The sequence below is a fragment of the Rattus norvegicus genome, chromosome 6 (genome assembly GCF_021556685.1).
Source record: "Rattus norvegicus strain SHRSP/BbbUtx chromosome 6, alternate assembly SHRSP_T2T, whole genome shotgun sequence".
NCBI lineage: Eukaryota > Metazoa > Chordata > Mammalia > Rodentia > Muridae > Rattus > Rattus norvegicus.
This window is the reverse complement of record NC_141539.1, coordinates 102,047,687-102,062,168: the sequence shown is the minus strand read 5'-3', so window position 1 is coordinate 102,062,168 and position 14,482 is coordinate 102,047,687. Positions and strand designations below refer to the sequence as shown.

Below are 14,482 nucleotides of genomic sequence, written 5' to 3'. Positions count from 1 at the left end.
AAGTGGTGATGGAGGGCAATGGTGGAGGAGATGGTGGTCACATTATTGTGTCACTAGATTTAAAAGGAAAGATGGTTTTTATTGATCTATAACTTTCCTTCTTGAAATAGAATATGTTTAATCTACCTCCTACTAGAGGATATTTAACACGGCGTTTTCTTTGGGGTTTATTTTTGAAATGACTTGGAAAAGATCTGAGGGGAGAGAGTGGAGAGGGAGATGGAGACAAAGAGAGGAAGAGGGAGAGAAAGGGAGAGAGAATCAGTATCTTTAAGACCTGACATGCTGGGTTGGAGAAATGGCTCAGTGGTTAAGAGCACTGATTGCTCTTCCAGAGGTCCTGAGTTCAAATCCCCGCAACCACATGGTGGCTCACAATCATCTGTAATGAGATCTGATGCCCTCTTCTGGTGTGTCTGAAGACAACTACAGTATACTTATGTATAATAAATAAATCTTAAAAAAAAAAAAAAAAAAAAGACCTGACATGCTATTGTGACAGTCTAGGAGCATGTCTCTGGCCTCCTGGAATGATTTCCATCTTCTCTCCCTGGGCAAAGAACAGCCTCCCCTCTAGAGCTGAGGCTGTCCTTTGAGTAGAGCTGTCTGAACCTGGTGGGACTTAAATAGCACACTTACACACTCCCAGAGACTCACCGAAGTCTGGTTCCACTGGAGTTCAGCCTGGGAAAGCAATGAGTTTATTGGGTTTGCTTTACAGAGCTTTACAGAGTAGACGTGAGGGTTTGCCTGGATACAGGGGCGTAGGGTCATCAAAGTTGTCCTGCAGGAAAGTCTCCGTGTAGCGTGAATGATGGCTTCACCACAGCTGCATAGGTGAAGTCTCCCTCAGTCAACCTGTCCCGTCTATTATGCTCCAGCAAGCACACAGCCCCAAGACCAAGAAGCCACATACAATTAGGGCAGAATTGTTATAGCACTGGCTGGGAGGTAGTCCTAGCAGCTCAGCTGTGGCTACGATGACACTCTCTGCCTACTTCCTCTCTGAGGGAATGTCACCATTCAATAGGTCTTGCAAGTAGGCACAGCAGACAAAGATGATGGCTGCCTTGTTTGAAAGGCTGCATTTTACAACAGTGGCCAAACCCTTCTTCTCCTCAGGGAGCCAACTACTGAGGTACAGGACAGGGATCCATCTTATGCCAGCTTCTACTTATCTCAGGCTTCCGTCTGAGCTCCAGACTGCCGGGAGCTGCCAGAACAGAGACACAACCTAGAAGCAATGCTTTCCAAGGGGCAAGGAATTTGGCCAGTAGGCATGGAACAGGTGTTGGGGGAGGGGCAGGGAACAGGGACAAGGTTCCATAGGCCAGTGCCCCACTTCTTTACTTCATATCACATAAGTCAAGGTCTCAAGCTCCAGAGAGTCACCAGCTGAAGACGGCCAGGACTGAAAAAAGAAAAAATAGGGGTTGAGATAGCCAATGACAAGGCTGTTATATCAGGATTAGAATAGTCCAAGAGACAAAAGCACACTTGCCTGGGGGACAGTGAGGAGCACAGATGCTGGATTCTTTGACTTCTGAGGGGTACATGTGAGGTGTCAGACCCTCCTGGGCCCCCTCAAGTGGTTGCCCCCTGCTGAGCCTTGCTGATGCATGTGGAAGCCTTTTGTTCCTAACAAAGGAACATCCTGACCTTTCTGTTTGGCACCTGGACCGTGACATCTGGGCAGTAACAACGTTGAATTGATTCCTGTGTTTTGTTCCTGAGGGCGTAAGCCTGTTTTTCCACTATGCTTCCTGGAATTTTCCACTCTGTGGACTTGGGGTATATATTCTGTGGGCCTCAGTAAAGCTTTGGCATTCTCGTAACACAAATGACCAGAGTATGTGGTTTTCTTAAACCTCCCAGGCCTATGCCCGGTTCTCAGTACCATGGCAGTGCGGGCGCTGTCAATGAGGAACAGAACCCTTCCTCCTGAAACGTCTGCCCAGTTGCCCACAACTTCTTGTAGCTGTCCAGTTGGGTTTTTCCGAAGTCTTCCAATCATGATGGAAATACGAGTTTCTCTTGACAATTCAGAAAATGTCAAAGTAAGGTGAGTCGAGGAATGTCTGAAGCAGTCCGTCTCTGGACGGTGTGTGCTGACAATGTTTAACGAGAGGCTCTCAAGGGCAGGGGGCTTGAGGAGCTCCTGGGTAGCACCTGCCCTCATCGAATACTTCCATGGTGTCCAGTTTCAGGCATGTCCTTTCTCGCTCTCCTCGTTCTTCCTCTCTCCCTCTCGTTTCCTGTCTACTGTGATGGGAGCTCTTCTGCCTGGCCTCCTCACGCTGATGTACAAACCCCTGGGAACCACCAGCGCAGGTGGGTCTTTCCTCCCTTGAGTTAGGTTCGCTGGGGTTTTGTTTGTTTGGGTATCAGCCGCTAAAAGTGTGAACGATGCAATAGTTAAATGATTGCCATGTGGGGAGCTTTACGTACTTACTATCTTTTTAATACAACGCGGCTAATTGTAAATGTAAATACTTTAATTTTTAATAATGGGTGTTTAAATATTGGCTTGCAAAACTCCTATAAATGTAATAATTGGCTTCCGGCAGCTGGCACGAGGCAACATTCTATCTGCCTTTCATTGTCCGAGTCTGTCCTGTCCCTGCAGCAAGCCCCAAAGCACTCTGAGGAGAGTGAAGGAACCATCTGGAATCTGTGAGGTTGGGGGGGTTTGGTTTTGTGTTATTTGTGTGTGTGTGTGTGTGTGTGTGTGTGTGTGTGGTGTTGGCAGAGTTTGGTTGGTTTGATTTGGGTTTGTTTGGGAGCTTGTTTGTTTGTTTGTTTGGTTGGTTGGTTTGGTTTGAGAAAGGGTCTCTATATAGTTTTGGCTGGACTGGAACTCCCAGGCTGGTCTCAAACTCATAGAGATCTGTCTGCTTCTGCCTCTGCCTCCTGGGTGCTGGGATTAAATGTGTACATCATATACCTGACACAGTGTTCTGTTTCTTCCCTCTCTTCCTTCCTTCCTTTCTTTCTTTCACCCTTTCTTTCTTCTCTTTTATTTATTTGTTTTTTGACAAGATCTAGCTCTGTAGCCCATATTGACCTCAGACTCACAGCAATATCCCGGAACTACAATGTGAATCCATGGGAACCTAGTGGTCCCATGTGGAATTTGAATGGCATGCAGATGGCTGTATCATTTCCCATTTCTCTGTCCTGCCAGCTCTATAGAGCCTGTTTTAACTTTTGTTCTGACAGGAATGAAGAGATTGTTTAGTGATTAGGAGCATCTGCTATTCCTCCAAAGAACCCGAGTTTGGCATCCAGAACCCACAAGGTGGCTTACAATTCTCCCTTACTCCGGTTCCAGGGAATCTATCCTCCTATCCTGGCTTCTGCAGGCGCTAGGCATGCATGCAGTGCACATACATGCATACAAACAGGCAGAACACTCGTGTACATACAGTAATAAGTAAATCTCTTTTTCTGTTCAGTTGACAAAATAGAACAGCACATTGTTGTTAAACTTTCTGGGTATCCTCTTCTCAGATCGCCTCTCTCACCCTCAGAAGGAAGATGATTGATGTCTGCCATCCCCACACATACCTACTATTTTAGTATTGATACATATTGTATATAATATATATGATATGTATAATATGCTACATGATACATATTAATATATATGTATATATACATATGTACAGTTGATCCTCTGTATGTGTGGGTTCTATTCCCATGGATTCAAACAACTTCAGATTGAATTTTTTTTTAATTTTTCTTGTTGTTAACATATATACTTATGGGGGTTAGAGAGATGGCTCAGTGGTTAAGAGCACTGGCTGCTCTTCCAGAGGTCTTGAGTCCAATTCGCAACAACCATGTGGCGGCTCACAACCATCTGTAATGGGATCTGATGCCCTCCTCTGGCGTGCAGGTGAACATGCAGATAGAGCACTCATACATTAAAAATATAAATCTTTAAATATATATATATACACTTATCTCTTTTTATTTTTTATAAATCATTTTATTAATTTACATTTCAAATGATATCCCCCTCCCCAGTTACCCCTCCACAAACCCCCATTCCATTCCCCTCTGCCCCCCTCCCCTTTGCCTCTATGAAGATGCTCCTCCACCTACTCGCCCACTCCTGCCTCACTGCTCTAGCATCCCCTACACTGGGGCATCACCCCTCCACAGGACCCAGGGCCTCCCTTCCCACTGATATCAGATAGGGTCGTCATCTTTTACGTATACAGCTGGAGCCATGGCTCCCTCCATGTGTACTCTCTGGTTGGTGGTTTAGTCCCTGGGAGCTCTGGGGGGGTCTAGTTAGTTGATATATACTTATCATTATTCCCTATAGTATGCACAGCAGCTATAGAGCTTATAGAGCATTTACTGTGCATTAAGTATTACAAATGACCCAGAGTTGACTTAAAGCACACAGGGAATGTGTGCAGTTTACAGACAAATCCTATGACCTTTTTTTATAGGGACCTAAAGGTCTTTTGATTTGAGATCTGTGTGTCCCCAGGGATCCTGGCACAGGCTGGCTATGGACCTCCAGTGAGGCTGGAAACACAGTGTTGCTTCCAGTCCCTTTTAGTAGAGAGGAAAGTGGAGCTCTAGCACTGAGGAAGGAGCTCAGAGAAAGGAGGCTTGGAGCTAAAACTGACTCCATTATTTCCAGCCTAAGGGTGATTTAGAGAGACAGAGGGCCTGAGTTCCCATTTCAGCACTGAGGTAAAGGCTGGTGAACAAAGAGGAATTTGTTTTTTTAAGATTTCCAGAGGATGGGCAATGCTCTGTATCCCTGTCACTGGTGCTCGTAGCTGAGCCTAGATGCCACCTACCACTCACGGTCCTGTAGCTCCAACAGTGGGAACATCTAATTGAATCCTGGTTTGGGGGCCAGGGTTTTCGATGCTTCCCTGGCTGTCCTGGAACTCACCACGTACATCAAGATGCTCTTGAATTCATAGCTCTGCCTCCCAAGTGTCGGGTTTACAGACTTGCTTCTCCACACCCAGCCATTATTGACTTCCATCCAAGAGGTAAAGAGTGCACAGAGTATTTCTATTTTTCCTTTTTTAAAAAATGACGAATATTGACAAACATCGAGGCTGGAAGATGTTATTTACAAAGGTTGTTGTAAGCTAAACTCACAAGGTGGAGATCTGTGATTCCTTATCGAGCTTGATTATAAAAGTTTCTATCGAGCACTGTCAAACTCACGCGCTGGGGAGGGACTTCAGATTTATAACGCAGTCCTAAATGGGCAGCAGCAGATATAAAATCAGGGATTTAGCTTCAGCTTTGGAAATGTTAAATGGGGAGTCGGCGCGGCTCTCCCTTTATGAACCGGCACACGGTGGAATGAAAGGCTCTATCGATTCCTGACAGACGAGACTGTCTCTAAAATGGATTGGAGACTTTTCATATCCCATCTCATTGTGAAGGCATGTTTCAAGGGATGGCCTCTTCATTTCCATTCGGTGTCCCGGACTTAATTGGAGAAGAAAGCAAACAGCTTCAGAGAGCTGGGCCCTTCCCTGAGAGGCCACTGGGGTCACTGCTGGGTGGACAAAACCAAAGGAAGCTGCTAAAGCTTGAAATACTCAGTTGGTGTGGGGCAACAGTTCCAGTGCAGGGCTGGGGAGATGGCTCAGCCGTTAAAAGCACTGGCTGTTCTGAAGACCCAGGTTTGATTCCCAGCCCCTCACTGAGCCACTCACAACTGACTGTAACTCCAGTTCCACAAACCTGACCTCTCTGGTTTCTGTTGGCATCTACAGACACATGACGCACTGTCATACGATACTCAGGCATATAACACATCACACACACACACACACACACACACACACGTTACATACATACATATATATATATAACATGTATACATATCATACACATATACTACACACATATATACATATAACATACACACAATCTTTATTTAAGAATTTTAATTCCAGTGCAAATCTCCGTTGGGCTCTTTAATGGAGACCCAGGATGAGAATCTTTGGTGCCGTCCTTAGGTTTTTAAATACCGTCCCTGTCTGGAGAAGCCTCCAAAGGACCTTGCTTGCCTGCTTAGGCGTTCAGGGCTCTTAACGCAGGGCCCTCTGGATATGTGGGCCTCAGCAATGCCTGACCCTCAGGGCAATAAAAACCAATCTGAGAACACATTAATGCAGAGACCTGCTTCGGGCACTCACGTAACTTGTTATGAGGCAGGCACCCAGGAGAGCTTTTGTACTTAGAATCCCGGTCTGTCCATATCTCCAAAACTCTATGTCTTAGTTAGGGTTTCTGCTGCTGTGAAGAAACACCATGACCATGACAACTCTTATAAAGGAAATCATTTAATGGAGCTGGCTTTCAATTTCAGCAGATTAGTCCATAATCGTCATGGCCGGAAGTATGGCAGCTCACAGGCAAACCTGGTGCTGGAGAAGGAGTCAAGAGTTCTCCAACTGGATCTGCAGACCACAGGAAGAAAGAATGAGCCACTGGGCCTGACTTGAGATTCTGAAATCTCAAAGCCCACCCCAGCGACACACTTCCTTCAGTAAGGCCACACCTTCTAATCCTTTCAAATAATGCTACTCCCTGTGATCCTATGTGGGCCATTCTCATTCAAACCACCACACCCTCAAACTAGATACTGAAAAGCCCATGGCAAGATCCTTGTGTGCCCTCTAACCTTGGAGAGCATTCCATTACAAATCACTTATCAAACACCTGAAAATGGCACAAATTGATTATCTAACAGCTCTAGGGGAGAGATGGTCCTGGATCGATCTGATAGGGCTTTCAAAGGTCATATCATTCTCGAAGCCCTAGAGCAGAATCACGACCTTGCCTTTTCTGTCTTCTAGAGCAGTGGTTCTCAACCGTCCCAATGCTACAGCCTTTTAATACAGTTCTTCATGTCATGGTGACCCCAACCATAAAATTATTCATTGCTACATCATAACTGTAATTTTGCTACTGATATGCAAATAAATATAAATATCTGTATATTCCAGTAGTCTTAGACCAGTAGACCACCTCTCCAAAGGGTCACAACCCACAGGTTGAGACCCTCTGTTCTAGAGCCCTATTGGATTTCCTGGACCTTAGCTCCTCCCTTTCATGTTGCAGTGTGTCAGTCCAGCCTCAGCTTCTGTCACCACACCAGCTCTCTGTTCTGTCTCTCCTGTCTCACTCTAAGAAGGACCCAAGTGACCGAATCCGACCAGAAAACTCAATTAACAATCATATGTCAGGATCTCTAACAATCACATCTACACGGTCACTTTTCCCAGGCAAGTCAACACAGTCAGGTTCTGGGGGTCATGAGGTGAACATACTGGGGACAGCATTAACTAGATCCTCGCACCTCTCCATGTTAAACTAAAATCTTCCATTTGGGAGGCATTCCTTTAGGTCCTTTACTTCCCATGTTTAAGGGATTTTTTTTTTTGCGTGTTTGGCACAGGAGTCATAGGTCAATGGTAGAACATTTGTCTAGCATTGACCCGTCCAGCAGGTCCAGTTATTCAGGCTCCCAAAGAGGCTTTCTACCTGTGGGCCAATGGGGGTGAAGAGAAGAAGGAGACCAAGCAAAAGTTCTGTTGTCAAGGTCTCATTTATTGGGATGAGCGTTACAGCTTTTAAGGCTTTCAGGTAGGGGGAGTGACCTTTGTGAAACACAAAGGAGGGAGGCATGAGGGTATAGGCAGTGATAGCAGGAGGCAAAGAGGTCAGGCGGTAGACGATGAGGTCAGGCAGTGGAGACATCTAGTGTTTGCCCAGGAGACATCTGGTATTTACTCAGGCTGAAGTATTCCGTGAATGTTATCTTCCTGTGCCGTAAATTCATGGGAGAGGCTTTTGTCCAACAATCTCAAGGCTTTGTGGCAGTCATTTCAAGGTTGAACATCTGTGGCCATGCAGCCAAGAGTCACGTAGGCATTCTGAGCTATACAGTCACAAAACGGCCAGGCCCAAATCCAATACGGCTCCCTACATAGCATGTGTGAGGCCATGGCTTCAATCCCCAGAACCGGGGAGTAGGAGATGGGAACTCTTGGAAAAGCTGCCGAGAGAGTACTTGAGAGTATCAGCTCATTCAGGGGCTCCATTAGCTTTGACTCATCTGCTATGAGGCTGAGTTTAGCTGATTGGTGACAGCTGGAAGGGTGAGGCAGGAAGAATGTGAGTTCAAGGCCAGTTATGCTACATCTAGAGACTCTGACTCAAAAATGGAGGAAAAAGAGGAAATGAAAGAGGAAGGGAGGTGAGCTGGTGACACAGCTCATTGGTAGAGTGCTTGCCTAGCATACGCATGACCCTGGGTCAGGTCCCAGCACAATGTAAATTTGGTGGAGTAGCACACACCTATGACCCCAGCATTCAGGAGTTAAGGAGAAGGTTCAGAAGTTCAAGGTCATTGTGAACTACTTGTAAGTTACAGGATAGCCCAGCTTACGTGAACTTCTATCTCAAAAGAAAAAAAAAATACATAGTATCGAATTCACCACATAACTGATCAAAACAGACATAGTCACTCTAAAAAAGAGAGGAGCTCCAGGCAACAACCTCTGGGTCTGTAAACTGAAGGAATTATTCTGCAAGCTCTTAAGCAGGGGCAAGGAGGTCCGGCACAAAAGCCAAGAAGGAGGAGCACGACAATTATAGCAAGCCGGATGTCTGCTCCTCCAGGCAGGCCCTCCCCCTCCTCTTCCCAAGCTGTAATGGGAGCAGCCAGCGTCTACTGACTATGCTAGCTGGGCCTTTTGACTTCTACCTTGCATGCAGTCAAGCAGAACAGTAGAGCAAAGATGAGGTGTCTCCTCCTCAGGTCCCCTCCCTGCTAAACTATGCTTTGCTCATGCCCGTGTCCCTTTACAAGAGAACACAGCTCCCGTGGAAATGCACGACTTTATGACATGACTGTAGCTGTCCCCATGTTGGGTTAAATAATAAATAAGGAATGCACCATCCCACACTATCACAGGCTACTCTCTGACCCCAGCAGTCTCAATGCCTCCATGGCTAGACCCATGTAGCGACCGCACATCTCACGGTTAACTCTCACAAACCCCTGTAACCCACCTAGTAAACTCAAAACTCTAGTGGCCTGTTATTATCAATCGGATTTATATCAGTAAATTCTCACCCCACAAAATGTCCACACAATAAACTCAGAGCCAATTGATATTGATATAAACTGCCCACCTAGATAAGACAAATTGTCCTGTCATAATCCACCCCTTATAAGATAATCATAGCTACCTGTGGCTATTTAAAGTCACAAGGATCTGGGTCATCCTTCTCTTCCTCCATCTCCCTTCCTTCTCTCTCCTTACTCTCTGTCCTGTCTCTAAAATTCTCAACTTGCCTTTCTTTTTCACTGCCCAATCACAGGCCTTGTCTTTTTATCTTGTGCCAGCCCTCACCTGCATAAAGACATCAGCCCACATCCCCAGGTTCTGGTAAGTGTTTGCTCCTGATCTAGTGATGACTCCAGAGCTGCCAGGTTAGGGCTGTTTCCGTATCCCGTGTAGATTTAGAAATATGTTTGCAAAGAATTGCCATTTACTTCCTGCTTGGGCCTGTGTCTTAGGTCCACCCAACAGATAGCAAGCCTAATTCAGTCACTGTCATCCTCCTTGGGAGAGGGGACAGCCCCAGATCCTAGAGCTCGAGTGCTGTTTTTTGTTTTTGTTTTTGTTTCTCTTTTTCCTCCTCCTCCCGTCCCCCTCCCCCTCCTCTTCTTTTTCTTTTACTGTGCATGTGTTGTGGGGGCAATGGTGATATGCCACTTGAGTCTAGTTGCCCATGGAAGCCACAGGGACCTGATCTTCTGGTGCTGGAGTTACAGGCAGCTGTAAGCCACCAGATTTGAGTGCTGGGACCCAAACTCAGGTCCTCTGAAAGAACAGCAAGTGGTCTTAACTGCTAACCCATCTCTCCAGGCCCTGCTTTTCTCTTCTGAACTAGTGCTTCCTGCACCCATTCCAGGAGCCCTGAACACAGCATGGCGACTCCTCCCACACACTCACTCCAGCTGAAGCCGGCTTGGCTTCCTTGCATCTTACAGCGAGGTAATCAGGCAACCTTTTCGTTTGCATTTTTCTCAGCTTGTTAACCATGAATCGTCATCTCAGTATCCAGTCGTATTCGGAGCATCAGAAAACGATGTCTGGGCTTTCCAGGTTTCGGACAGTCCAGGGACCAGATGATTGGATGCCTCAAGGTAAATGCCACCATGCACAGTCTCCTGGTGGCCAGGCCTTCTGGCCTCATGTTAGCACACACATGCTTTCAGACTTCCATAGCTCTTAATGCCCCGCACTGGGCTAACACTTGTGGTCCTACCGTGGGCTGTTATCAGCTCACACCTTGCAAGAGTTATGACTGCTGGCTCAGAGCGTAGAAACAGAACCAGCTCATTGTCTGGTGAAGAAGGGTGGGGGAAGAGAGGTGATGGGTGGATCTGAGAAGGAGGCAGATAAAGGGATAGCTGACTTTGCCTGCTTTGCATTTAGTAACTGTCTCACAGGCTAATGATCTTGTTTTCTCTACGGGTCTCAGTTCTCATCTTGGCCCTGCTACCAACTACCTATGTGAGCCTTGATGTCTGGTATTTGTTTCTTCTGAAGAAGACAGAATGCTGACAATCAGAGTCTATTCTAGATGTTCTTGTGTTACTTTTTAAAACGCCAATGGCATTTATTTCTGTGGAATTACAATTTAGTCCCACAGGAGCTCTTTAGACCTCAGCTTTACAACACAAGACATTAAATGGACTCAGATGTGGAACCCAGCTTCACTCTCGCTGTTTGACCTTGCAAAATTATTCAGCCTCTCTGAATTTCAACTTCCTTGTCTGTAAAGCAAGAATTATGTCATTTACCTTGCATAATTGTGACATATATGAGACAATTTATATATACCCCAGCCACAAGCCAGCATTTCATGCCACCCAATCTCTGCATAGGGTTATCTCTGAGAAAAACACTTCTAAAATCAAATAAAACTTGCAATGTCCTCTGCTCAAAAACCATAAAGGAAATCCAACTTGTTTTTGGTTTTTATTTATTTCTTATATATTTCTTTTGTTTATTTTTAGACAAGATCTCATTATATAGGGGCCTCAAATCTGAGGTGTTCTTGAGACCTAGGATCAGATGTGTAATCTACCATGCCTGGTAATCCTGTTTATTTTACTTATTAAGTATGTGTGTGTGTCCATGTGTGCATGTGTGTACATGTGCGCATGTGTATGTGTGTATACATGTGTATATGTGTGTCTATTGTGTGGTTTATGGGTATATATGTGTGCATATGTATGTGTGTATGTCTATATGTGTGTGTGTGCATGTATGGCATGTGTGTGTGCACATGTGTACCCATGCCTGCACTTCTGAAGGTCAGAAATCATCGATAGGCCTCCATTGCTCTTCCTCTTAGTTACTTTTAACTTTAAAAAAATATTTCATATGATACATTTTGATCATGTTTTCCATTTTCCCAACCTCTCCCCAGGTCCCACTCAATTTTATGGTCTTATTCACTCCTAAAAAAAAAAAAAGCTCAGGGGAGGACTGGGAAGTAAGAAGTAAGGAGGGAAGGGAAACTGTAGTCAGGATGCAAAAATAAATAAATAAATAAATAAATAAATAAATAAATAAATAAATAAATAAGCAAGCAAGCAAGCGAGCGATGCCCACACCCACTCAGTGGCAGGCAGCCATCACTATGATGGGCCAGGATGTGGAGGAGCGATGGGAGAGAAAGAAGAACAAAATGGTGTATGTGCTATGAAGGCTATGACGAGAAGAGGAACTGGAAATATGAAGGTTGTGTGGAACCGCCTGATGTGAGTAGCATGCTCTGCCACTGAGGCTATGGTGATGTTCCAACCCATGAGGCTGCTGAGAGACATGTCTGAGTCCTGGCTCTCCAGAAGTAGGCGTCAGTGATGTCCATGACCCATGCTACCACCAAAGGAAACAATGGACAAAGACTCCCTAAAGCTTTTGTGCTCTGTGAGTTCTATGAAGAGTTAGTACTTGGAGTGGCAACCACTGGGAGGACAGGGAAGGATGTTTGTCTAACAGTAATAACAAGGGGAAAGGCCAGAACCTGGGTGATCTGGGTTTGCTGTGCACCGGCCGTGTGACTAAGTGCCTTATTTAGTACCTGCGGGAGTCTGACTGGGTCTGGACCCCTACAAGCACATAGCCCAGTGCCCTCTAGGATCAATCCCAGCTGCAGTGCTAGGAAAACCATAGGTAATCCCTGCAGGACCCTGCCCCCACCATGTTAAGATTGGCCAACCCGGGGGCTGGGGATTTAGCTCAGTGGTAGAGCGCTTACCTAGGAAGCGCAAGGCCCTGGGTTCGATCCCCAGCTCCGAAAAAAAGAACCAAAAAAAAAAAAAAAAAAGATTGGCCAACCCGCCAGACCAGACTCCCACTCCCCATGAGCTCAGGGTCCCTCTGGGAACGGTGGCTTTGACTCCCTTGGACTTTTTTTGGAGCTCCGTTCCTGATGGATATTCCTCCTGATGAACAGCTATTCCTCCATCTCCCAGGCTACCCGAGGGAGTTAAATTCCCATTACAAAAACAAAGCCCGCTGAACTGAGAGAGATGCTGAGAGAGAGAGCCCACAAGAGCCTTGCCTCATTCCCAAAGGGGTGCCGGGCACATTAAAGCTTTACACAGCTGGCTGCTCACCTGGTCTTCATTTTCTACTTCACTCAGAGAACTAAACAGTGTCCTGAAGAGAAGGGCCCTGCAGAACTGACTGATAAAATTGAACATTTCCCCCTCAGTCCCCTTTGAAACATATCCTCTCCAGGCTGCCTCAAAGAAGGAGGCAGCTTCCTGTCTTTCTTTCTTTCTCTCTTCCTTTCTTTCTTCCTTCCTTTCTTTCTTTTTTTAGAATGAGAATACAATCTAGGACAGATCAGACACAAGGCCTTTAAAAAAAAAAAAAACTTGGCATCTCATTCATTTCTGCTTATAGCAACCAAGGGGCTTCTCCACCGATGCCTCTCCTGTATCAGAGCCACTCCTGGGGCGGGGGCAGATTTAAAAAGGAAGTGGGGTGAGCAGCAAGGGACACTTCTTAATTTCAATTCACTCTAATGAATACTGACTGTGAAGGAGCAACTCATCTCAGGGGCTGCAAAATAGGGTAAAGCCGGCCTTTGTTCTCCAAAGTCCTCTGTCCTGTGAGACTTGAGTGCACAAACGCAGGCCAGCGCAGCCACTGGTGTTGGGGTGTAGTGAATATCTGGCAAGAGCTGCATTTAAGAACTGATGAACAGCAGTAGGACTGGGTTAGCTGAAGCTTAGGCTGTCACGTGGGGTGTCTTTGTTGTTTCATCTGTGTTTCTTACTTCCATATCTTTCCCTGTCCTTGTATGACCAAGCCCTTCCCCTCCCCAACTGGGGTGACCAAGCTTGAACAACCAACCCCCAAGACCCTCTAGAGAAAGATATCAATGACCTAGCTTTTTCTGTGGATCCTCTTGGAAAAAGTGCAGTATGGCTTAGAGCTGGGCTCTGGGAAACCACCCAGCTCCCAACGTCATGGTGCTTATAAAAGCAGGGACCGAACATAGCGCTTCAAATGGGGGCGAGGCATAGTAGTAGCTCAGCAGCAGAGCACCTGCCTAGAATGCATGGGGCCCTGGGTTCAAGCCCCAACGTGGCAAAATAGAGCCAGGATCCTGAATGCATCCTGCGGAGTGGGCTTAGCAGAACTGGTTTGCCTTACCACCCTTGAGACCTTAGGCCAGTCGAGTAATCGTGGCTCAGTCTGCTGTGTATAAACTAAGGACAGTAAGACTGTTGTGAGGTAGAAATGAAGTGGGCAGAAGGACTCTGTGTGAGTCAGCGTTCGTGGCTGGCTGAGTGGGATCTTAACACTGCACATTTTAGCATCGAATGGCGATACCGACTACACCCCATGCCTTTCCTGTTTGCAAATTGTTTCACATGCATCTCTCTCATTCCACACACAGTATTGTAAACCTCTTGAGGACACAACAGCCTGGCACATCATAAGGATTCAATAAAAAGCTGGGTTTAGGTTGCAGGAGAATGTGGAATTTCTCTGCAAAGACACTGAAGTTTCCATTTGGGGCAAGAGCAATGAGAGCCTGAGAATTTCCAGGGCTGAAATGCCAAACGTACATGTTTGCTCAGCAGATAGGGCAGAGGGAAAGATAAAGTGCATTCCAACTGGGCCGTTACGGGCTCCTGTGACAGATCGCCTATGGAGCAGGGAAGAACACAGCTGAATAAACCAAGAGCTGGGGAGAAATGGATGCTCGAGGAGGGCGAGGGCGAGAGAGGGAGCCAGTGTGAAGCTGGACCCAAAATCCCATGGCTGCCCAGGTGAGGCAGGGCCAGCTCTTCCTGTGTGAGGGGGGGTGCTCTGGAAATGCCAGAACGTGCATGCATCAGGACCACGTGGAAAACAACCAAATGGCAAACCATGAG

General features: G+C 46.3%; 1 long non-coding RNA gene across 1 annotated transcript; it reads left to right on the top strand.

The window, feature by feature from the left end:
- The first annotated feature begins 1,843 nt into the window (after positions 1-1,843).
- Positions 1,844-11,000, top strand: LOC148005325 (uncharacterized). Its single transcript, XR_015623150.1, has 3 exons — positions 1,844-2,062; positions 10,104-10,219; positions 10,558-11,000. It is a non-coding gene; the product is annotated as an uncharacterized LOC148005325 (long non-coding RNA).
- The last annotated feature ends 3,482 nt before the right edge of the window (positions 11,001-14,482 follow it).